We start from the raw sequence: 25481 nt of genomic DNA on the forward strand, positions 1-25481 counted from the left end.
AGACTTTACTCATGTATGCTAAATAAATGCTATTTCTAGGTATGTATTAATATAGGCTGGTTATTGCAAGAATATGATGAATCACTAGTGCCAATTGGAAAATAGTAACTTGAAATTTCATCTTGCCAAGTTGCAGCCTGCCTGTTCGTGTCCTATTTTTCTTTTCTGGATTGTCATTCCCTTCCTACTTGGCCGTACTATACAAGTCCTACGATTTGAGTCATAGAAGGCTGGAGGAAACTTGAGTAACCTGTATTCTTGCACTTCATAAGACTGGTAACCTACCAAGAAACGGGATGTCAGAGACCAGCTGGTTTTATTATAGAACAAAGCCATCTAAGTTACGACATTGGAACTTGCATAATTGAATGGATCTTTGCAAATACACTATTTTGAATCCGATATACCACTGGCGGAAACCTCCATCAACAAAGTTTTTTTTTTCTTTTTTTTTTTTTTATAAATAGTTCATGTTTTGTCCCTTTTGTGGTCTTAACACATGCCACATGGGGAAACTGGAATAAAAATATATTTGTTGCATCAGAAATAGTGTAGTTCCAACGGATTTAACGTTTATTTTGACCGCAAACCATCCGATTTAGAGATTTACTATGTAATTGGAGTTAAAACAACAAGTTTTTCCAGAAAAATCAGTGTTTGTAACCGTGTTTTTATTGTTTTTGTTTCATATGTTGTAATGCAGAAAGACCCTACTTCATCCCAACAATTATGGGGGACACCAGGTGGGAACGGGGTTTTTGGGTGGGGGGGGGAGTCAAATGATATTTGCAATAAATGAATACTTATCCTTCCACCACCCCTCCCCATATACCCCTACCTAGTCCTACCGGGGGGGGGGGGGGGGGGGGGCTCCGCCCCCTCTGCGACCCCCCCTTAAGGTCACTGATTTTCAGGGCACTTGTCGTGATTTTCACCAGTTAATTAAATCTGCCCGATGTACTGGGCGGATCGCAAGGCCTTGAAGAGGCAAGATTCCCAAAACCCTCCAGGAGTTAACTAAAATACGGCGATAAAATTTACAATTTTATTACAAAAATAAACTCTGATAAAGACAAACAACATTCTTAAGCATTCACAAAACTCACTGAAAAACAAGACTGACCCTAGGTAATGTAGCATGTGCTCTTCAAGCACAAAGTCCACACCGGACTCATTAACAAACTGAAAATAGTGCCAATTCGAATTCAATACACAACGAATCACACACCAAATATCCCTATTCTTATTTAACTCAGGATTCAGATCCCCAATCACAAGGATCTCTACACTAAACTGCGATATAAAAACTAAACGTCTTGCACTCAAACTTCTACTACAACCAACCTGGTAGACAAGGTAGAGAGGAGAGATAACAATTAGAGGGGACTTACTTTGGTCGGGGACGTTGGATCAAAGAGGACGAGCTATCCTTACAACCTCCGACGTCACCTTTTTGGCGCAATTTGTCCTGAACCTAAATTTCTAGATTGGATTTTTTTATCATGTTACAACAGAATGACTTTATTTTTCCTAATCTTAAATTACCAGCAATTGATTTTATTAGTCTCAGCGCCTTCCTACCAGGTGGTTTCCCTTTTTGGCTTTAAACGTTCACGTCTGGAACTACATTCATTCACCCGCGAGTTTCTCCTCTCCCTCCAATTTGACGTAGTCGTAGGTGGAGTCAAATGGCGGGAATTTCGATTGATCGGGTCGAAATTCCCGACATCCTCCACGCCCCAAAATAAGGAGCGATGAAACGTCGGTCAATTGGATGGAGCTAGACTCGGGGTGGGGGGAGTGGCTTACTCCGAGACTCTGTTAGGCTCGCTGCGTAGCGCTCCGCAACGACTCGAACAGAGTACGCACAATATACAACAGCAATGTTACCCCGGGGTAATAAACACAATCAATAATATAGTCATATAACAGATCAAAATAGGCAATGGGCCTAGCAATTCTAAAGCACTCGTGTAATACACATAAGGAACAGCAGAAATAAGTGATAATGTACACATTTTACAGAATTCAATTGTCAAGCAATTAGGCAATGGGCCTAAGACAATTCAAGAAATGGCAGAAATGCAATCATGACAATTCAAGTGCAAAGACAATTAGGCAATGGGCCTAAGACAATTCAAGAAATGGCAGAAATGCAATCATGACAATTCAAGTGCAAAGACAATTAGGCAATGGGCCTAAGACAATTCAAGAAATGGCAGAAATGCAATCATAATAATTCAAGTGCAACGACAATTAGGCAATGGGCCTAAGACAATTCAAGAAATGGCAGAAATGCAATCATAATAATTCAAGTGCAACGACAATTAGGCAATGGGCCTAAGACAATTCAAGAAATGGCAGAAATGCAATCATAATAATTCAAGTGCAAAGACAATTAGGCAATGGGCCTAAGACAATTCAAGAAATGGCAGAAATGCAATCATAATAATTCAAGTGCAACGACAATTAGGCAATGGGCCTAAGACAATTCAAGAAATGGCAGAAATACATACATGACAATTCAAATTCAATCTGTCTCAACTCACAATAATCGAGACTTCTATAGCGCTGCTACATGCAGGCTGTTACTTAATGGAGTACAAGAGGGAGGGGCTGGTTCTGTGCAACGCTCGGTCTGTACGCACGAGAGACCATCCCGTCCCCGTACTCCACCCCTAAGCACTTCCAACCTCCGCAGATTCACGCACACCTCACAAACTCCACCCTCCCTACCTTCCAGATAGAACACGCCCCCTTTTCACTTACAGTTTACAGCTACTTTTTATATATCGTCACCTTTCAGCAGACAGTCCATTAGTTCTCGCTGTTTCGCGGCAGCCCTTCTCAATGGGCGTGCAGAACGTCCTTGTGCGTTCGTCTGCTCTGTTTCATTTTCATTTTCACTTCTTTCACTAACTGCATAGTTCTCACCTTCCTCGTCGTTGTCGTCCGTTCCTGTGGCTGGTTGTTGAGTTGTCGTAGCTGTTGCCATACCCTGGTCGTTCCCAGACGTCTCCGCTATCCCTGGCATTCCGGCTGTCGATCTGTACGCACCCTCTTCTCCGTCATCGCCGTCGTCTCCTTCATGGTCATCCTCAGAGGGGGCTATTTCTAGGGGAACCAGGTGGCTGACAGCTCGCAGCGATTCGACACCCTCAAACAACACTTTCGCCGAGCGTACGACTCCGTTGTCGTCAGGATACGTCTCCACGACACGTCCCAGTGGCCAAGTCGCTCTCTTCTTATTGTCCTGCTTCACTAGCACGATGTCTCCGGGGTGCAGCTTGGAGGGTTCCCCGGGCCGACTGTCGTGCCGGGCCCTCAAGGCACTCAAGTATTCCTTTCTCCAGCGTTCCCTAAAGGCTTTGAGCGAATCTGTCAATCTTACGTAACGATCACGTAGCTTCCGAGAGGTGAAGGTTGCGTTGAGATGGTCGTCCGGTAAGATCGGGGCCATGAGGTGGACTTGGTGTCCTCTTATCAAATGGGAGGGGGTGAGGACTTCATCCTCGCGCTCGTCACCGCTGTACATGAGCGGTCGATTATTCACCACTGCTTCTGCTTCTTTCACGAGGGTTAGCACGTGGGCGTCCGGCAGGTACTTCTTTCCGAGGGCTATCTGGAGGGTCCGTTTCGTTACTCCTATCAAACGCTCGAAGAACCCACCCTTCCAAGGTGCACGGGGCGTCTGAAACCGCCACTTTATGCCAGTTTTCCTCAGGAACTGCTGGACTTCATCCTCTTCATAAAGTCCCTGCAGGAGGTGGCTGGCAGCCTTGAAGGTTTGATGGTTATCGGACATGATGAGCTGTGGGGCACCGTGGGTGGCGCTAAACCGTCTGAGTGCCAACACGAATTCTTCTGCTTCCAAAGAGGGACAGAAGTCAAGGTACACGGCTCTGCTGGCCATGCAAGTTACGATAAGTATATACCCTGGCCGTGTTTCCGTGTGTATAGCTGCTGTGTGGTCCACTCCGACCGCCGTGAACGGTTTTGTGAGGGTGATCCTTTCCTTTGGCAGGGGGGGTGGTGGTGGCTGTCTCGTTAGAGGCTGGAAGGCCAGCTTGCATTCAGGGCATTGCCGCACGGTTCGCTTCGCAATGGAACGTAGACCCGCCACCCAACATTTCTGTCGAAAGATACCTATTAGAGTATTCACCCCACAATGCAAATGTAACTGATGTAAATAATTTAGATACATCCTAACCAAATGCCCTTTGGCTGGTAAGAGAATTAAATGATCAGTTTCTCCTACATGGGACACTCGTCCCCTGGTGCAGATGAGATTATCTACCAAAACTAAATTCAATTGTCTAGCAAAATTAGCAACTTCACGAGGGGGTCTGACTCCGCCCTCTAAGTAGGCATAAACAGTAGGCAAATAATGTTTTTGCTCTAATTTTACAACAATACTGAACGGATGCCGTTCTATCTTAGCAAACTTTAAAACTAGTCTGGCTACTCGTAACAAGAATTGGAACCCTACTTCCCTCTTCAGGACGTCCCAAATCTCGCCTTGGGGGGTAGGACACATCTCCTCCCTCAACTCCTGCACCGCCGCTACTACTTGAGTTTGATGTAGTAAATCTTCCTCCTCGCAAGGAACAGGCCTTCCCGTGGTCCTGAGAAATTCTGGACCGTTCCTCCACAGGGGGTTAGCTTGCAATTGTTGAGCCGTTGCGCCTCGGGATAGGATATCGGCAGGGTTCTGCTGACTAGGGACATGGTTCAGACTGAAACTACAAACCTGCTGAATAAAATTAATTTCCGCCACTCTGTTAGAAACAAACACATTTTTATTAGACCTAGCATCGGGCGATGCTACCCACACCAACGTTACCTTACTGTCGGTCCACATTACTATTTCCCGTGGCTCGATCAGATCCTTGAGCGTTCTTGCTAGTCTGCTGCCTAACAATAAGGCCAGCCACTCTAGCTTAGGGATCGTCAGCTTGCTCATCCCTTTCGGAGTGATCCGGGTTTTACTCGTTACCAGACTTACCCGATTGCATTCGTCCCTAGTATATGCTACTGCTCCATATGCCTTACTGCTGGCATCAGTGAACACATGAAGTTGTAAGCCTCTTTTTCCTATTGATCTTTGAAAGGTGATGTCGCTCACCGCTTTCAAATCATTCAACAATTCACTTGCCTCTTTAGCTCTCTCTTTTCCTAAAACATCATCCCAACCTACATTATCCTCCCATAGTTGTTGAAGGAAAAGCTTTCCCCTCACAAATAATGGGCTTATCAAACCTATCGGATCATATATGGAGACTAATAGGGAAAGTACCCTACGCTTCGTGGGCACCCATCCCTCCCCCAACTCACAGATCCTTTTGCTTTCTTTCACACACAATCTGTCCACGTCCCGGGCCCATCGCAGCCCGAGCACGTTCACACTCACAGGCTCACTCCACTGTTTCTCGCTATCGAAGGCCAAGTGATTGCTGGCCCACCCTTCTAAGGGCATACCCGCCCTTTTTAAGATGTTATGAACAGACTCATGCTCTTGCCTCATATGTTCTATATCTTCAAACGTGGCCAGATAATTATCGACATAAAAAGATTTTACTAAATCTGGGCGCCCTTCCTCTTTAAAATGACAGTTTAATATTTGCTGTAGCAAAAATGGACTAGCTGTGATGCCGAACACCACGACTCTAAAGGCGAAGGTAAGCGCTCGACCAGCTGCCTTGCGCCACAGAAATCGTGTGTATTTGGCATCACGAGGATCTAACAAAACACGATGGAATGCTTTACTTATGTCGGCTAACATGGCATATCGATTCAACCTAAACCTTATAATTAAACTATATGCTACTTCTACCAAATTGGGCCCAGGTAAAAGACATTCATTCAAGGACTTGCAACCTTGTGACTTGGCAGAGGCATTGAACACGATTCTAAGGGGGGTGGTACGGCTGTCTTTCTTAACACCAAAGTCTGGCATGTAATAACCTTCCACTACGGGATTTTTCACTTCTGATATAAATCCTGCTTCGAGATACTTATCTATCACTCCCTGATATTGTTCAAAATATTTCCTATCCTTTCTGAATTTTGTCTGCAACGACTCCAACTGCGCCACAGTGTTACGATAATTTGTTTCTGGCCTAGCATCCGACCCGAATGGTAGGCTAACCTGATATCCCTCAGGTTTTCTTACAACGCTTTGCGATACCTTTCGCACGGCCTCGGCCTCGCGAACAGTGTATTGCTCAGATGGGGCGATGCCAACACGGTCTAATCGCCACCACTCATCTACATCATACAGATATGGCTCGTCCGTGATTCTGCACACTCTCAACGTTCTTACTTGTTCGACCTTTTCCCCTTGGAACAGCCACTGTGGCACCTTCCCGTACGGGGACATACCATTATGCGTTAAGAAAAGATTTATCCCATCTACTTTTTCTACACCTATGACAAAATAGCTAAAATAATCAGCCCCAACTAATATGTGAACGTTCTTCATGGTATCTGATTGGTTTGCTGGATCGGCTAACGTGACTCCCTTGGTCAACAGATGCTGTCTGACTTTAACATAACCCACGTTATGTATCGGGACGTCCACGTGTTCGTGTGCCACCAATTTCATACGCACGATTCTTTTCCCCATTTCAACCCTGCAACTTACTACATCGTATTGGCCGCTTATTTCCTCGGAACCAAACGGAGCTATATTCAAGGATACTCTTCCTACCACCGGTAGGCCTAATTGACGGGCAATTTTTGCAGAGATGAAGCTCCTCTGGCTTCCTGAGTCGAGAAATAGGTGGACTCGCTTACTACCTTGCCTTTGTTGAATACCTGCCATGGCTGTTGGCAAGATAGTGCATGGGAGGTCCACATCAGCCCCTCTGCGCGATCTTTGCGCTCGTGCACGGCTTAGATTCTACTTTAACCTTAGACGGACGGGGGGCATTTTGGTTCTGTGCAGGCGTCGCATTTACTACGGGGCGGGACGTTGTTGATTGACTAGGGATTGATTGCGGTCTACCCACGTCGCAAATCGCAGTGTGGTGCTTAGCATTACAGTTTCTACAGGAATTTGATACGGGACATTTATCGCTACGATGGCCTGATTTCGTGCAATTGAAACAAAGACCCCTTTTTAGTAAAATGCGACGTCTAGCAGCTACGTCTGTCACTTGGCGACATCCGTGAGGCGGATGCCGTTCGCTACAAAATGGGCAGGAATTATGGTGGATGGGATGGGTTTTCGGTCTTACACTACTGTCTGGTCTTTTGTCACTCTCAAGACTGTCGCCTCTCTGCAATGCATCGTCTTCTAACATTCTTACTATGAAATCTATTGCCTCAAAAAACTCGTCCAACGTATAGTCGCATTTCCTCAAATGCTCTACCACTTTGCGGTATAGTTTTCCCTCTGACAGTTTTTGATTAATGAGGCTCATGACCATGCCCTGGCCTAAGTCATTGGTACTAAGTCTTTTGATTTGCTCAATAATGATGGTCAACTCAAAACGGAACCTTTTTAATTCTACTGGGTTTAGTGACGGCACAAAGATGTTTGCTAACTTGCGGTGCAGAATCACGAGTGTTTGGTGCACGTTGCCATACTGCTTATCTAATAAATCTAATGCTACACTATAGTTCGCGGCGGTTACACTCAGAGATTTGATAATCCGGAGCGGCTCTTTGCCCAACGTCCCCAATAAATACGTGAATTTAGACACTTCGTCTAAATCAGCTCTTCGATCCACGTGGATCGTGAATAGTTCACGGTACGATGCGTACTCTTGCACTTCCCCTTCAAACGTGGGGAGAGGCAGCGGCTTCAACCTGGGGAGGGCAACATTCCCCGTTGAAGGGCCTTTCACTTTATCTATTCTATTGTACAATAGAGTGGAAGCGCGTGTCGCTTCACCTAACATATGCCTAATTCGGGCTTCGAAACTAGTTTCTAGCTTAACGCGCTGGCTCTTGTATAGCTCTTTAAGCTGTCGGACCTCTGCCTGCAACTCCGTTACCAAATTCTGGTAAACGGACTCGGAGTAAGTCTCTATCAGCGCCCTTTGCGTTTCGCTTAGCAAATCCTCCAGTAGGCCCATCGACGCCTCGATATGCACGATCGTGGACACAGCCATCTTAATTACTTTACTTTACGTTTGGGGGGGTTGGACAAGGCAAGGAAAAAAGGATAATTTAACGTTAAGAAGGGACTCAAAGAACTGACCCACGTGGGCGATCGCACATCGGGACGTAGAGGACCTTAATTGTTAGTCTCTCTCTCTCTCTCAAAAGCTCATATTTTAAATTAGTCCTGTCCGGCTCTGGGAAGCGCTTGCGATCCGGTTCGAAGGACCAAATGTCGTGATTTTCACCAGTTAATTAAATCTGCCCGATGTACTGGGCGGATCGCAAGGCCTTGAAGAGGCAAGATTCCCAAAACCCTCCAGGAGTTAACTAAAATACGGCGATAAAATTTACAATTTTATTACAAAAATAAACTCTGATAAAGACAAACAACATTCTTAAGCATTCACAAAACTCACTGAAAAACAAGACTGACCCTAGGTAATGTAGCATGTGCTCTTCAAGCACAAAGTCCACACCGGACTCATTAACAAACTGAAAATAGTGCCAATTCGAATTCAATACACAACGAATCACACACCAAATATCCCTATTCTTATTTAACTCAGGATTCAGATCCCCAATCACAAGGATCTCTACACTAAACTGCGATATAAAAACTAAACGTCTTGCACTCAAACTTCTACTACAACCAACCTGGTAGACAAGGTAGAGAGGAAAGATAACAATTAGAGGGGACTTACTTTGGTCGGGGACGTTGGATCAAAGAGGACGAGCTATCCTTACAACCTCCGACGTCACCTTTTTGGCGCAATTTGTCCTGAACCTAAATTTCTAGATTGGATTTTTTTATCATGTTACAACAGAATGACTTTATTTTTCCTAATCTTAAATTACCAGCAATTGATTTTATTAGTCTCAGCGCCTTCCTACCAGGTGGTTTCCCTTTTTGGCTTTAAACGTTCACGTCTGGAACTACATTCATTCACCCGCGAGTTTCTCCTCTCCCTCCAATTTGACGTAGTCGTAGGTGGAGTCAAATGGCGGGAATTTCGATTGATCGGGTCGAAATTCCCGACAGCACTACTGAGCCTAATAAACCCACCTAACCTAGCCTAGGGGCCCTGTACCCCTACCTAAGCCTACCAGGGGGGCCTCCGCCCCCCTGCGACCCCCCTTAAGGCCACAGTGATTTTCGGGACACTACCGAACCTAATACAACCACCTAACCTAGGGCCTTGTATCCCTACCTAGGCCTAGCCCCTGTGACCCCCCCCCCTTATGGCCACTACCTAACATCCATCAAACCAAATCCAAAGTGATGGTACTGCTGTATACACCGTTATACTATCACCATTATAATATACTCTATAAACCAATGAAGCTTACCTTAAAACTGTTGGTTCATAAAGATGTGCTGCTGCTTTGAGGAAAACATGAAGCTGTTGCGAAGGTTCCTTGAGATGCAGGACAATTTTTATTTTGTAAAATTAAATTGTGTCTGGCACAAATCCACTAGTTTTTCAATATTCCCCGAATAAGTTACAACAAATTCATTATAAGTTAGGAAATAGTCAGGACAAGAAGATGGAATTTCAACTTCTTGTGCAACATGGGATGACGTGCTTGCTATGGCCTCCATGTCTAAGAACGAAATGAAATGCTTGGGTAAGATAATGTACTGTTGCGCTGTTGTATTGTCGCGCTGTGATTGGCCAAATATGTATGACGTCATAGTGGATAGGCGCTGTGATTGGCCAAACGTGTAAGACTTCGTAGTGGACTAGTTTGTCTGCGGATTATAGTGGTTACAGGGCTCATTTGAGCAAAAACAAGACACAGTCAACAATAACAACAGACTTAGAAAAAATCTGGGAGGAAGACATGAGTAGCGTGAGTTTGATCGTCGATATATAAAGAACTAGGCATTTGCGACAGATAATATTATACAGAAATACTACAAAAGACTTGCTTTACTCGGGAAAAATATTAATATGATAGATTTCCCATAATGGTTGAAACTGTAATAATACCCATAATAACTAATCTGACATAAGTACATAGAGATAAGCGATGAAAGTTCCATATTCAAACGTTCTATCCATTGTTTCCATTCCTTCACAATAAATATAAATGGTACAATTGGTGATTGTGGATAGTATAAACATAATAGCTATTTATTACCTTTCCAGACTTTGGTCCGAATAGTGTTGGTTACAGCAGGGCAGTCATAATTATGAAAATAAATGGTAATTTTTTTTTTATGTAAAGAACAACATTACCAAAATATAGTAAAACAAAATGAAAACCGGATACACCTATATGTAACGACAGTGTTCGAATTGGAGCCTGTTCTTCAGTCCGAGACTCGTAACTTTTCAAATAAAATTCATTATTATGAACCACTTACCAGTCCTGAGACTGGTAACTTTTCTTGTTGAGTTTCAAACACTGGTAATGACCTCTCAGAATTTTCGGGCATGAAACTAAGGGGGGTGTATATTATTATTTAACTTAGCACTTCATGGGAATTTACAGTATGTGACTGCGTTGCTTTCAATATATCTGGATGGGGTTTTCACCAGCCGGCCTGACTTGGTACTTACTTTTACTTTTAGGGGTTTATTTCTTGCCCTCCATCAGACACTAAGAGTCTGTTCAGGCGGGCCTTGGTATGTGAAAATAATTTCTTTCCAGTTAGTATTTTGCTCTGTATCTTTTCAGTTATTCGCTAGCATTTGTATTCAGGCTTAATGGTTTTCAGATCACTATTATAAAACTTTCCAAAGAGATAAGTCTTCAGGTTTTTCTTGAAAGCTGCCACATTTTTGCTATTCTTGACATCAAGTGGAAGGTCATTGGAGAGTCTCGGTGCAGCATAACAAAACGTTCTTCCTCCTATTGCATGATTCACACTAATTTCGAATAGTCTACATGGGTCATCAGCATATCTAACTCTTACAGCAGCGCTAGTAGCTTGAGGGTAGGGGACCAAGCAATCACGAAGATATTTAGGCTTATCACTTGTAAGAGCTTTGTGAGTCAACAAACAAATCTTAAATTCAATTCTAGCCTTAACAGGTAACCAATGTAGATCGATCAGTGCAGGAGTTATTCTCTCCCGAGGTTTAATGCCTTTTATCAGTCTAGCCGCCCGGTTTTACACATTTTGAAGCTTTCTTATTAGTGTATTGGGCAATTTATAGTACAGAGAATTGCAATAATCAAGCCTTGGTATTACGTGACTCATCACTAAAATTTTTGTACTGCCCTCTTAAATATTTTCTAATAAATGCTTTGTTCCGTAACTGAAATACAAACCACGCTATTTAAACAGGGTTTGTTCTGTAAGTGAAATACAAACCACGCTATTTACATGGGGTAATTACTTCGCCGTAGCTGAATGACTAGCCATAAGAATTTTAACGAGGGTTTACTACTCCACAGTTGGCGGGGGGGGGGGGGGTAGGGAGGGGTAGCTTGCTACCCCTCCCCCCTCACACACACAGTGAGTGCTTCACTTTACTTTTGGGTCGGAGAGACGACAGACCTGTCTGCGCTCTCCTCCGTTTTTGACTGCCATAATCTGTTTTGCTTTTTCTTTCAGTGTGTGTTTGAAGTTGGCCTTTATTCTTTCATCATGCGTACGTGCCCTGGACAAGCCGGCCGCCCTTGTGGTACCTTTATGTCGGCCTTGGACACCAATCCTCACTCCTTATGCCCTCAGTGTAGGGCCAACGGTGTGATAGGACTAACGTATGTATCGAGTGTAGGGAGTGGTCTACCTCCCAGTGGGAGAGGTTTGCCTGGCGACGCAAGAAGGCGGCTAAAAGGGATATTTCTCCTTCAGAGGCTTCTTTGAAGAGAGAAAATTCCAAGACTTCTTCTTCCGGAGCCCTTTCCTCCTCTGAAGCTCCCACTCGAGCGGTCTCTTCCGAGAGGCCGGCGAGTGGTAGTGTAGACCGTTTTGCTGTTGACCGATCCCGGGGTGCGGGAGAGGTAGTTGCCTTCCATAGCGAGGCAGCTGCCCCTCCTCCCCCGGAGGAGGATTTAAATATTGATTTGTCTGTTAATAATAATGATTTATTACAGCTTTGGGCTTCCTTGGGGCTTCAGGGTTCGCCCTCCAGGGAAGCCCTGTTTGACATGATCAAACTGGGTGCGGCTGTTAAACAGTCGCCGACGACAACAGAGATAGATCCTCTGTCGGTCGTTGACGTTGTTGTAACGGAGGCATCGAGTGGTTCTGCTCAAACCCCTGTGCCTGTTGTTGCTGATGTAGCTGAAGGCTTAGGTTCCCCCTCCGAACATCCTTCGAGGGAGGAACTAAGTCCTACGGTCTCTTCTGCCGGTGATTCTCCCCCCGGGGGAGTTCACTAACAGAGACTCCTCTGCGAAGGCCCTACGAAGGTCAGAGTTCTGATACAATGGCCCCTCGTGGGCGTATAAGGCGAAAGGCTCGTCCTCCCCTTCGCCGTAGAGGCCTTCCTTCATCTCACAAGGGAGTTAGGGGGCGCCTCTTCGGCTCGTCATCCTCGCAGTCCTCTGCAGAGGAGACAACTCGCCGATCACCGTTCCTGCCAGCTACCACCTTAGACCTCTCCAGTCACCCTCCAGACATGCTGTCCTGCCATCTCTTTTCAAGGAGGATGCGCGCTACGTGCCATCTAAACCTGTCATTGCGCAGGCACCGGTCCCTTCGGGGCAAAAGGGTAATGAGCGCAAAACTGCGGATCAAACCTTTGCGCGCCAGGTTATACCTGCGTGCCCTTCTGCTGTTGCCGCTGATCCTGATTTAGCGCCACGGCGCTCACCTGCGCGCAAATGTTCCAGTTACGCGCCAGGGTTCCCCTGCGCGCCCACAACCTTCGGCGCGCCCGCGCCCATCAGCAGTTCCTGAAGTAGCGCTCCCGCGCCCACCTGCGCACACGCGCTCGCCTGCGCACACGCGCCCGGCAGTTCCTGATAAATGCGCGGTCCAAGAGGCACCTAAGTTAGCGCACAGGCACTCACAGGTGTCTCTAGACCCCCGACACTCTTTTATTACTAAGGATGATGCGCGCCAACCTCGCGCTGTTCCTGCTATAGCGCAAGCGCGCTTGCCAACGTACCAGCACGCTTCTACATCACAGCGCGCAGTCCAGCAGGTTCCCAAGAGGTGCTCACGGGTTCCCCTGGACTCCCTGCTAATTGCGCACAATGTTCCAGTAGCGCGCGAGGTTCCAGTTGCGCTCGGTGCGCGCCCAACCCAACAGCGCGCACCTACACGGTCAGTTCCTGCTGCTCGCCCATCGTAACAGCGAACACCTGTGCGGCACCTCTCGTCTGCGCGCCAACGTGTGAACTCGCCCTCGCGCTATCACCAGGCTGCGCAATCAACCCCACGCCCGCTCGTGACAGACACGCGCCAGCATGCTACCGCGTACTTGCGCTTATCAGTAGCCCATCAGCCCACTGCGCGCCCTCACATCCAGCCTTCTACCCCGCCTCATGAGATAGCTCCTGTGCGCCGCACGCCCTCGCCATCTCCTACGCACGCCCGCGCCCTCAACCTCGCATGCCCACGCTCACGCGCGTGCGTGAATATTCTGCTGCGCATGATTCATTTACGCGCGATCCAGAACAGGGCTTTTCACGTGATCACCAGCGTGATCGGCGCAACGATCGCCAACGCGATCACACCTGAGTTACATCAGGGGTACAGGCGGACAGGTCATCATCGCGCTCCTCTTCCTGCAAGCGCAGAACAGCGCGCTCGCCGGAGGAGCGGAGGTTTCCGGACAGGTCTAAGGACCTTTCTTCTTCCTTCATTGCAGATTCTCAACAGGCGAACCCTCATGTGTCGAATCCTCCAAGGGATCGAACGATCCCCTTCCCTCCAGAGGGAGTATCTGACAGCGCGACTGTCAGCCAGCAGCCCTGGTTTGGTACCATTGTCAGAGCGCTTATGCAGGCAATGAAGCCTGTGCTTTCTGACTTGGGTCACAAATCAGTGGCAACTTCCTCCCCCCTGAAGAGGAAGAAAGGAGTCCCAGACGTGGTAACTTGTCCAAGGACTATCCTGTCTCCTCGCAAGTCCTTACGTAAGGCTCCTACCCCACCTCAGACTTTCTCTCCCTCCTCTGCGGATGAGTATTACCCATTCTTAGGAGAGCCGGAAGATCCGGTCCGTTCCCCCATCGCACCAATGGGGGAAACTCCGCCGCTTCCTTAGAAGTCTCCTCGTATAGATGTGGAGAAGGCCTTACATCCTTCATTGCTGGAGTCCTGCATCCCTCCTAGGAGGGAGCCGAAGGACTCGAAGACTGTTCCCAAGTCTTCTGCAAGGACCCGACAGGAACCAGATAGACCTTTGGAGAACGTCTGCGAGTCTCCCCAGGAAGAGCCTCTGGGGACGGGAGACTTCGCTACCAGTCCGTCAGGAAGAGAGCACCAGGAGTCAGAACATGCGTTCTGGCAAGTTCTGACCCTCATGAGGAACCTCAATGGGATTCCAGACCCAGAGATTCCTCCTCGTGAAGGGAAAGATACGGTCTTGGACCAAATCAACGGTACCCAGAAACCCCCTAGGGCCAGTGCAGCTTTGCCCTGGTTTCAGGGGATGAAGAGTGCCAGAGACAAGGTCGAGGGCCAGCTCTCTGAGCTTGCCTCCTCCAATAGATCCAGTGCCGGTAACAAGCTCCTCCCTCCTCCTCGAGTACATCAGAGGAGGTACTTTGAAATCCTAGAGGAGACTTGTTTGAGTCTTCCAGTACACCATTCAGTGGAAGAACTCACTGGGGGAGTCCCTCTTGAGAGACTCTCCAACCGGCAAGTGTCCTATTCTGCAACTGAGATCCTAAGCCAGGAGAAAGTTGCAAAGTGTGCCATGCAGGCAACTTCGTGGCTGGACATCTGGCTGGGATCTCTGGGCATCCTGGTACGTTCTGAGGACCTGTCCAAAGAAAGTAACAGGAAGGCACTGGAGACATTCTTACTCTCAGGCTCGCGAATCATCAAGTTTCTGGCCCATCAAGTCTATAGCTTGTGGGCCAACACGATTCTCAAGCGTCGGGACGCAGTGGCTGAGAGGTTCCACCAGAAGGTCCCAAGTTCTGATGTTAGCAGGCTCAGATACTCTTCCGTTCTCGGTAAGAGCTTGTTTGAGCCAAAGGACGTGGAGCTAGCCTCTGAGAGGTGGAGGCAGTCCAATCAGGATTCCCTCATCCACAAGGCCCTGACATCGAGGCCTTACAAACCTCCAGCAGCTCAGCAACCCCGTCCAGTTAAGGACACTAAGAAGACAACGGCAGCGAAGCAGAAGGTGTCTAAGCCCTTTCCTGCCAAGGGCAGAAGTGGCAAGAAGTCCTCCAGGGGAGGAGGTCAAAATCCTCGAGGGAACGGCCGAGGCCGTAAACACTAGGATTGGCAGTCCCCCTGCATGTCCGTCAGTGGGGGGGATGCCTGCAAAGTAGCGCGACAAGGTGGCAGCAACTCGGGGCAGATACCTGGACGATTTCCGTAATCGGTCAGGGTTATCGCGTCCCGTTCATCTCTTGTCTACCTCCCCTGACAGCGAATCCAGTGTCATTGAGCTCCCTTACCATGGGATCGGTAAAGGGACAGGCCCTCCGGGCAGAAGTCCGGACCATGTTGAAGAAGGACGCTCACCAAGAGGTTGTGGTCGGGTCCCCCGGCTTCTACAGTCGACTCTTTTTTGTGAGAAAGGCATCTGGAGACTGGAGACCAGTCATCGACCTCTCGACACTGAACGGGTTTGTCAAACAGACTCCGTTCAGTATGGAGACGGCAGACACGGTCAGGCTTGCAGTGAGACCACAAGACTTCATGTGCACACTGGACCTGAAGGACGCGTACTTCCAGATCCCAGTCCACCCGTCTTCAAAGAAGTACTTAAGATTTTGCCTAGACGACAAGATCTACCAGTTCAAGGTGCTGTGCTTCGGTCTCTCCACAGCACCCCAAGTGTTCACCAAGGTGTTCACCTTGATTTCATCATGGGCTCACAGGATCGGCATCTGTCTCCTCCGTTATCTGGACCACTGGCTGATCCTAGCAGACTCGAAGGCAATCTTTCTTCGCCACCGAGACAAGCTCCTCGAACTTTGCCAAGATCTAGGGATCATGGTAAACCTCGAGAAGTCCTCTCTGCAGCCCTCTCAGAGACTGGTATACCTAGGCATGGTCATAGACACCAATCTCCACAAAGCCTTCCCATCAGACGACAGGATAGCAAGGCTGAGGAAGGTCGCGATCCCTTTCCTTACACGAGAAGAACTTCCAGCCCAAACGTGGTTACGTCTCCTCGGCCATCTCTCCTCCCTGGCCCGTCTGGTTCCCAATGGTCGCCTCAGAATGAGATCTCTCCAGTGGCGACTCAAGTCCCGGTGGAATCAAGGACACGATTCCCCGGACACCTTGATCCCTATGGGACAACCGGAACAGACGGATCTCCAGTAGTGGGTGGCAGACGAGAACCTACGAAAGGGAGTGGATCTTCTCGTCCTCCCCCCGGACTTGATGTTGTTTTCGGACGCATCAAAGAAAGGGTGGCGGGCCCACGTTCTGAACCACAGGACCTCAGGCCTGTGGTCAGAATCAGAAAAGTACCTTCACATAAACCTGCTAGAAATGAAGGCCGTGTTCCTGGCACTTCAGAAGTTCCACCAAGTCCTGGGGGGCCACTCTGTGGTAGTGATGAGCGACAACACCACAGTGGTGGCTTATATCAACAAGCAAGGAGGTACCTTTTGAGAACAGCTATCCCATCTGGCAGTAGAGACGCTGAGATATTCCGAAGTCCACTCGATCCCACTAGCAGCTCACTTCATTCGTTAAATGGAATGTGCTCGCCGACAGTCTGAGCAGAGTGACACAGATAGTGAGTACCGAGTGGTCTTTGGATCCTCAAGTAGCCAACAAAGTCCTGACTTTGTGGGGTTCCCCGACTGTGGACCTGTTCGCTACAGCGCTGAACTACAAGCTCCCGCTGTACTGCTCCCCAGTCCCGGACCCCAAGGCTCTCTGGCAAGATGCCTTCCAACAACGGTGGGACAACATCGATGTGTACGCCTTTCTCCCGTTCTGTCTGATGAGAAGAGTACTCAACAAGACCAGAATATCGGTCAACCTGTCAATGACCCTCATAGCTCCGCTATGGCATCACGCAGAATGGTTCCCGGACCTTCTGCAACTCCTTACGGAGCCTCCAAGGGAACTCCCTCCATGTCATGAGCTACTCAAACAACCACATGCCAACATCTTCCACAAAGCCGTAGCTTCGCTTCAACTTCACGCCTGGAGACTATCCAGCATGTCCTCAAAGAGAGAGGATTTTCGCAATGTCTGGACACCTGTGCAAGTCATCCGCAGTGGCGAGTTTTCTGTGGTTGGTTTCATGGAAGGGGTATCTTTCCACTCGATGCCACTATTCCAGCAATAGTGGAGTTCCTCGTGTATTTGCGGGAGGAAATGCGCCTTTCAGTCTCGGCAGTGAAACGCTATCGCTCAGCCTTAAGTCTTGCCTTCAGGCTCAAAGGAATGGACATTTCTTCCTGGCTGGAACTTTCTCTTCTCATACGAAGCTATGAACTTACCTGCCCTCAGTCGGAAGTGAGACCCCCTCCTTGGAACGTGGTTCGAGTTCTCAGGTCTCTAAAGAGACCTCCCTACGAACCACTACGCCAGGCTTCAGATCGCCACCTTACTTGGAAGACGGTGTTAATGCTAGCTTTGGCCTCGGCCAAGCGAGTCAGCGAACTACAGGGTATCTCATACGACATCGCCCATTCAAGGGGATGGGGGGCGGTAACGTTGAGGTTCGTCCCTGAGTTTGTTGCCAAGACTCAGAACCCAGGAATGCCGGACCTTAGGTTCGACTCTTTCCAGGTTTCGAGTCTCCATTCTGTAACAGATGACCCAGACCATCTCCTACTTTGCCCGGTAAGGAGTCTGAGGTTGTATCTTAAGAGAACAGCTGCAGTTCGTCCCCAGGTTCAAGCCTTGTTCGTGAGCACTGGGAAAACGAAGAGAAGGGTCACCAGGAATACCATCTCAGCCTGGATTTGCAAGGTAATACACCTGGCCTTAAATCCTGACCCTTCTCCGCCATGTTGCCCTAGAGCGCATGATGTCAGGGGCATAGCTATGTCCCTGGCCTTCAAGAAGTTTAGTTCAGTGACGCAGGTCCTGCAAGCTGGGGTGTGGAAGCGTCAGACCACCTTCACAGGCCACTACCTGCAAGACGTGACCCACAGGAGGCTCGATACGTTTTCTATCGGCCTGTGCTGGCGGCACAACAGCTGGTCTAAACCTCAGGCTCCTTAATGGACAAGTAGCAGAAGGTTGAGGGCATTGTTACCCGGTTTTAGTCTGCATGAATGAAAAGGTATGTCTGGCCCGTATTCTTTTCTTCATCCTCTCCTCCCTTGGAGAAAGCAGCCTTCTGGGTTCTCTGCACAGCTGACCTCAAACCACTGCAGGTAAACCATACTTCCTTGTGTTCCTAGTATTAAGTGTAATACTGTCATGTCCCCGTACCCTTACGAGGTGGTATTGGGAGAGTCCTAGCCTAGATTTCCATCCGAGGAACTCCAGGTCAACTTCCTAGGACGAGTCACTTTTCACCTTCACACACACCTTACGTAGGCCGCAGCAGTTTCACAGCTGCTAGCGAGGAGCAGGGATTCCCTATTGTCTGAGTACGTAGACACTCGAATATGGAATCCCTGGGCAAGTCAAAGCCAGTATGGCAGGGACTTGCCACCCTTCCTAAGGGTTAAGTCACCCCATGTAAATAGCGTGGTTTGTATTTCAGTTACGGAACAAATGACAAATTTGTAGATAATTTGTATTTTTCCTAACTATACAAACCTTAGCTATTTACACATATTTGCCCGCCAGCCCTGTCCCCTGGGATAAGTCCCACCTCTAAGCAGAGTGAGAAGCACTCACTGTGTGTTTGACGGGGGAGTGGTAGCAAGCTACCCCTCCCTACACCCCCGCTAACTAGCGGTGGGGTAGTAAACCCTCGTTAAAATTCTTATGGCTCGTCATTCAGCTACGCCGAAGTAATTACCCCATGTAAATACCCAAGGTTTGTATAGTTAGGAAAAATACAAATTATCTACTAATTTGTCAGATTACTTTCGGCGTAGCTGAAGTGATGAGCCATTAAATTTTAACGACGGTTTACTACCCCCCGCTAGTTAGCGAGGGGGTAGGGGAGGAGTAGACAGCTACCCCTCCCCCTTCACACACCGGTGAACTAGTTCACTTTGCTTCTGGCTCGGGTGATGAACAGACGTGTCTGCTCTCACCCTCGCGTAATGACAGCCTTAATGTTTTTTGCTTTTTCTTTCAGTTATGTGTTTGGAAGTTGGCCTCTCTCTTTATCATGCGGAAATGCCCCGGATTATCAGACCGCCCTTGTGGGACTTATATGTCAGCGGTGGAGACGGACCCTCACACCTTGTGTCCGAACCTCCTCCGACGCTCCCACTCGATCGGTCTCTCCCGAGAGGCCGTCGAGTGGTAGCGTAGGCCGTACTTGTGTTGACCGACCTCGGGGTTCGTGAGAGGGAGTTGCCTCCCATAGCGAGGGAGCTCCTCCTCCTCCGGGGAAGGATTTATCTAATGTTGCTAATGATGATTTATTGTAGCTTTGGGCTTCCTTGGGGCTTAAGGGTTCGCCCTCCAGGGAAGCCCTGTTTGACCTTATCCAGTTGGGAGCAGCTGTCAAACAGTCGCCGGTGATAGCGGAGGTTGACCCTCTGTCTATCGTCGACGTTGTTGTGGCAGAGGCTTCCAGTGACTTGGGTCAAACCTCTGCCTTGGGTGCTGATGTTGCTGAAGGCTTGGTTCCCCCCTCCGAACATCCTTCGAGGGAGGGGTCAAGTCCAACGGTCTCTCCTGCAGGTGTTTCTCCCCCTCGGGGGAGTTCACTAACAGAGACTCCTCTTTGGAGGACTGCCGATGGTGTTCCTGATGCCCCCAGAGGACGTATCCGACGCAAGGCTCGTCTTTCTCTTCGCCGTAGAGGCCTTCCTTCTTCCCACAAGGGAGTTGGGAGGCGCCTTTTCGACTCCTCACCTTCGCAGTCCCCCGCAGAGGATCCTCCTCACTGTGCTTTGACCGTTGCAGCTGCATCACTGGACCTCTCTACAGATTGTTCGCAATCTCCTCCGCCTTCCATACCTGCTGACCTTCCTTCACCGTTCCTGGCAGCTGACGCGCTGTGGGTGCCCACGCACCCCGTTTTCAAACGGGCACCAGTCCCTTCGGGGCAAAAGGGGCTGGCCCTACGGGCAGAAATCGAGACCATGTTAAAGAAGGATGCTCTCCAAGAGGTCGTCGACGGGTCCCCAGGCTTCTTCAGTCGACTCTTTCTTGTAAAGAAGGCGTTTGGAGGCTGGAGACCAGTCATCGACCTCTCAGCTCTGAACAGGGTTGTCAAACAAACTTCGTTCAGCATGGAGACAGCAGACACAGTCAGACTTGCAGTGAGACCGCAAGACTTCATGTGTACACTGGATCTGAAGGACGCGTACTTCCAGATCCCAGTCCATCCATCTTCAAGGAAGTACTTAAGATTCAGCCTAGACAACAAGATCTACCAGTTCAAGGTGCTGTGTTTCGGTCTCTCCACAGCACCTCAGGTTTTCACCAGAGTGTTCACCCTGATCTCTTCGTGGGCACACAGGATCGGCATTCATCTACTTCGTTATCTGGACGACTGGCTGATCCTGGCAGACTCGGAGTCGACCCTTCTTCGACACTGAGACAAGCTTCTAGGACTTTGCTAAGATCTAGGGATCATGGTAAATCTCGAGAAGTCTTCTCTGCTTCCATCTCAACGACTGGTATATCTAGGCATGATCTTGGGACATCAATCTCCACAAAGCCTTTCCATCAGACGACAGGATAGCAAGGCTGAGGAGGGTCGCAGATCCTTTCCTCAGACGAGAAAAACTCCCAGCCCAATCGTGGTTACATCTCCTTGGTCACCTTTCCTCTCTGGCCCGTCTAATTCCAAATGGGCGCCTCAGGATGAGATCCCTGCAATGGCGGCTCAAGTCTCGATGGAATCAAGGTCACGATTCCCCGGACATTTTGGTCCCTATGGGTCCTGCGGAACGGACGGACCTTCAATGGTGGGTGACAGACGAGAACCTCCGAAAGGGAGTGGCTCTTCTCGTCCTCCCCCAGATTTGATGCTGTTCTCGGACGCCTCAAAAGAAGGGTGGGGGCCCACGTTCTGAACCACAGGACCTCAGGCCTATTGTTAGAATCAGAAAAGTGCCTCCACATAAACCTTTGATGCCCCAGTGCTTGGCTTAATGCCTAAATCCTATATTCAATTCAATTCCACATAAACCTGCTAGAGATGAAGGCCGTCTATCTGGCTCTTCAACAGTTCCAACAGTACCTGGCGGGTCACTCCGTGGTAGTGATGAGCGACAACACCACGGTAGTGGCTCACATCAACAAGCAGGGAGGTACCTTTTCACAACAGCTATCCCATCTTGCAGTAGAGATACTGAGATGGACCGAAGTCCACTCGATTCCACTATGGGCTCGTTTCATTCCGGGCAAAAGGAATGTGCTCGCCGACAGTCTGAGCAGAGCATCCCAGATAGTGAGTACCGAGTGGTCTTTGGATCCTCAAGTAGCCAACAAAGTCCTGACTTTGTGGGGTTCCCCGACGGTGGATCTGTTCGCGACAGCCATGAATTTCAAGCTCCTGCTGTACTGCTCCCCAGTCCCGGACCCCAAGGCACTCTGGCAAGATGCCTTCCAAGAACAGTGGGACAACATCGACGTTTACGCCTTTCCCCCATTTTGTCTGATGAGAAGTGTGCTCAACAAGACCAGAATATCGGTCAACCTGTCAATGACCTTAAAAGCTTCGCTATGGCATCATGCAGAGTGGTTCCCGGACCTTCTGCAGCTCCTGACGGAACTCCTGAGAGAACTCCCTCCTCGACACGAGCTACTCAAGCAACCACACGCCAACATCTTCCACAAAGCCCTCACGCCTGGAGACTATCCAGCATCTCCTCACAGAGAGAGGCTTTTCGCAACAAGTTGCGGAAAGGATGTCTCGACACTTGCGAAAGTCATCCGCAGGAGTCTACTGTGGTTGGTGTCGTGGAAGGGGTATCTCTCCCCTCGATGCCACTATTCCAGCAATAGCGGAGTTTCTTGTGTATTTGCGGGAAGAAATGCGCCTTTCTGTCTCGGCAGTGAAAGGCTATCGCTCAGCCTTAAGTCTTGCCTTCAGGCTAAAAGGAATGGACATTTCCTCCTCGCTAGAACTTTCTTTACTCATACGAAGTTATGAACCTACCTGCCCTCAGTCGGTAGTGAGACCGCCTCCATGGAACGTGGTTCGAGTCCTCAGGGCTCTTAAGAGACCTCCGTTCGAACCATTACGCCAGGCTTCTGATTGGCACCTGACTTGGAAGACGGTGTTCCTACTTGCTTTGGCCTCGGCCAAGCGAGTCATCGAACTTCATGGTCTCTCGTATGACATCGCCCATTCAAGGGGATGGGGGAAGCTAACGTTCAGGTTCGTCCCTGAGTTTATAGCTAAGACTCAAAATCCAGGAGTGCCGGACCCCCGGTTCAACTCTTTCCGGATCTCGAGTCTCCGTTCTGTAGCAGATGACCCTGACCATTTCCTACTGTGTCCAGTAAGGAGTCTGAGGCTCTATCTTAAAAGAACAGCTGCAGTTTGTCCTCGAGTGCAAGCATTGTTTGTGAGCACAGGAAGGATGAAGAGGAGGGTCACTAAGAATACTATCTCAGCGTGGATTTGCAGGGTCATCCACCATTCCCTGAATCCAGACCCTCCTCTGTCACGTCGCCCTAGAGCACATGATGTCAGAGGCATCGCTACGTCCCTGGCGTTCAAGAGAAACTACTCAGTGATGCAGGTTCTACAAGCAGGGGTTTGGAAGCGTCAAACGACCTTCACAGCATACTACCAGCAAGACGTGACCCACAGGAGGCTCGATACATTCTCTATCGGCCTTGTGGTGGCTGCACAACAGCTGGTCTAAACCTCAGGCTCCTTAATGGACAAGTAACAGAAGGTTGAGGGCATTGTTACCCGGTTTTAGTCTGCATGAATGAAAAGGTATGCCTGGCCCTTATTCTTTTCTTCATCCTCCCCTCTCTTGGGGAAAGCAGCATCCTGGGTTCTCTGCACAGCTGACCTCGAACCACTGCAGGTAAACCATGCTTCCTTGTGTTCCTAGTATTAAGATAATACTGTCGCGTCCCCCATACCCTTACGAGGTGGTATTGGGAACGTCCTAACCTAGAATTCCATCTAAAGGACTCCAGGTCAACTTCCTAGGACGAGTTACAATTCATTCCTTCACACACAAGCTTACGTAGGCCATGACCCTTGCAGAGCAAAGTACTTGTGAGGTGCAGGGACTCCTTATCTTGAATTCTACTTACTCAAATACTGAGTCCACGGGCAAAAAGCCAAAGCCAGTAGGGCTGGGACTTACCACCCTTCCTAAGGGTTAAGTCACCCTATTTAAATAGCGTGGTTTGTATTTCGGTTACGGAACAAATGACAAATTCGTAGATAATTTGTATTTTTCCTAACCATACAAACCTTAGCTATTTAATCAAACTTGCCCGCCAGCCCTGTCCCCCGGGATAAGTCCTACCTCTAAGCAAAGTGAACTAGTTCACCAGTGTGTGAGGGGGGAGTGGTAGCTAGCTACTCCTCCCCTAAGTAAACCCTTGTTAAAAATTTAATGGCTCGTCACTTCAGCTATGCCAAAAGTAATACCCTATTTAAATAGCAAAGGTTTGTATGGTTAGGAAAAATACAAATTATCTACAAATTTGTCATATTTGTTCCGTAACTGACATACAAACCACGCTATTTAATAGGGGTTATTACTTTCGGCGTAGCTGAAATGACGAGCCATTAGAATTTTAACGAGGGTTTACTACCCCACCACTAGTTAATGGGGGTAGGGAGGGTAGCTTGCTAACCCCCCCTCCCCCCCACACACACACACACCTGTGCTTGAGCTCACTTTGCTCTCGGCTCGGGTGGTAGACAGACGTGTCCGCTTTCACCCTCGCCTTTCTGACAGCCATTTAATGCTTTTTGCTTTTCCTTTTACAGGTGTGTTTGAAGTTGGCCTCTGCTATAATGCGAAAGTGTCCTGGATTACCCGACCGCCCTTGTGGCACGTTTATTTCGGCGATTGATACGGACCCTCACACCCTTTGTCCTTATTATAGGGGCCAGCGGTGTGATAGAAATAATAAGTGTGGTGAGTGTAGAGAGTGGTCTACCTCCCAGTGGGAGAGGTTTTCTCGGCGACGGAAGAAGTCCAAACGGGATATTTCTCCTTCGAAGGTTTCTTTGAAAGGAAAAAATCCCTAGGGCTCTTCTTCCGTTTCTCAAACCTCCTCCGAAGCTCTCGCTCGATCGGTTTCTTCCGAGAAACTGTCGAGTGGTAGTGTAGGCCATAGTTCTGTTGCCCGATCTCGGGGTTCGGGAGAGGGAGTTGCCTCCCATAGCGAGGCAGCTCCTCCTCCTCCCCCAGGGGAGGATTTAAATCTTTATATGTCTGATAATGATTTATTTCAGCTTTGGTCTTCCTTGGGGCTTGAGGGTTTGCCCTTTACCGAATGTCTTCCATTCTTAGGTATTGGTTTAGATTGCAAAGACTCCCTAACTCTCTAGCCTTTCAGACTGCAAGCCTTGTAAGACATGCATCACACTTTGAGTTGCACCCAAAATCTCCTCAACCTTATGGCTTTCGGGTGAAACTATTATTAAATAGTCTAGATATGATTAGAAATAAGGTACTTCCATTCAAGGTATCATCAATGCCTCCATGGAAGTTACCAGAGATATCTTTTTGTAAATATTTTATTGGAGATAAGAAGAATATGTCAGACCTAGAAGCCAGGTCTCTTTTTAATGAACATGTTAAAGAACATAGAGGATCAACTTTTATCTATACTGATGGCTCCAAATCTGATGCTGGCATTGGATTTGGAGTACATAGTAATGGTTTTAATTGTAGAGATGCACTTCCTCTGACCGCTTCCATATTTACTGCCGAACTGTATGGCATATTAACCGCTATTGAGAAAATAGCGTTGGAGAAGGAGGGTAATTTTACAATTTTTAGTGATGCAAGGAGTGTCCTTCAAGCTATGGAAGTTTTTAATTCTAATAACCCTCTAGTTTTAAAGATTTTAGAATGGCTTTTCATTATTGGATGGAGAGGTATAACAGTTCAATTTTGTTGGGTTCCAGCACATGTAGGTGTGTCCGGGAATGAGAAGGCAGATTCACTGGCTAAGGAGGCTGCATCCGAGTTGCTGCCAAGAAGGTATCCCATTCCCTGTAATGATTTCTTACCTGA

At 48.3% G+C, this 25481-nt stretch overlaps 1 protein-coding gene across 2 annotated transcripts in view; it reads left to right on the top strand.

Annotated features, from left to right (window-relative positions):
• Positions 1–25481, top strand: part of LOC137642446 (chymotrypsinogen B-like) — a 155098-nt gene that overhangs the window by 68 nt on the left and 129549 nt on the right. The gene's annotated exons all lie outside the window — the stretch shown is intronic.

The sequence above is a fragment of the Palaemon carinicauda genome, chromosome 6 (genome assembly GCF_036898095.1).
Source record: "Palaemon carinicauda isolate YSFRI2023 chromosome 6, ASM3689809v2, whole genome shotgun sequence".
Taxonomy (NCBI): Eukaryota; Metazoa; Arthropoda; class Malacostraca; order Decapoda; family Palaemonidae; genus Palaemon; species Palaemon carinicauda.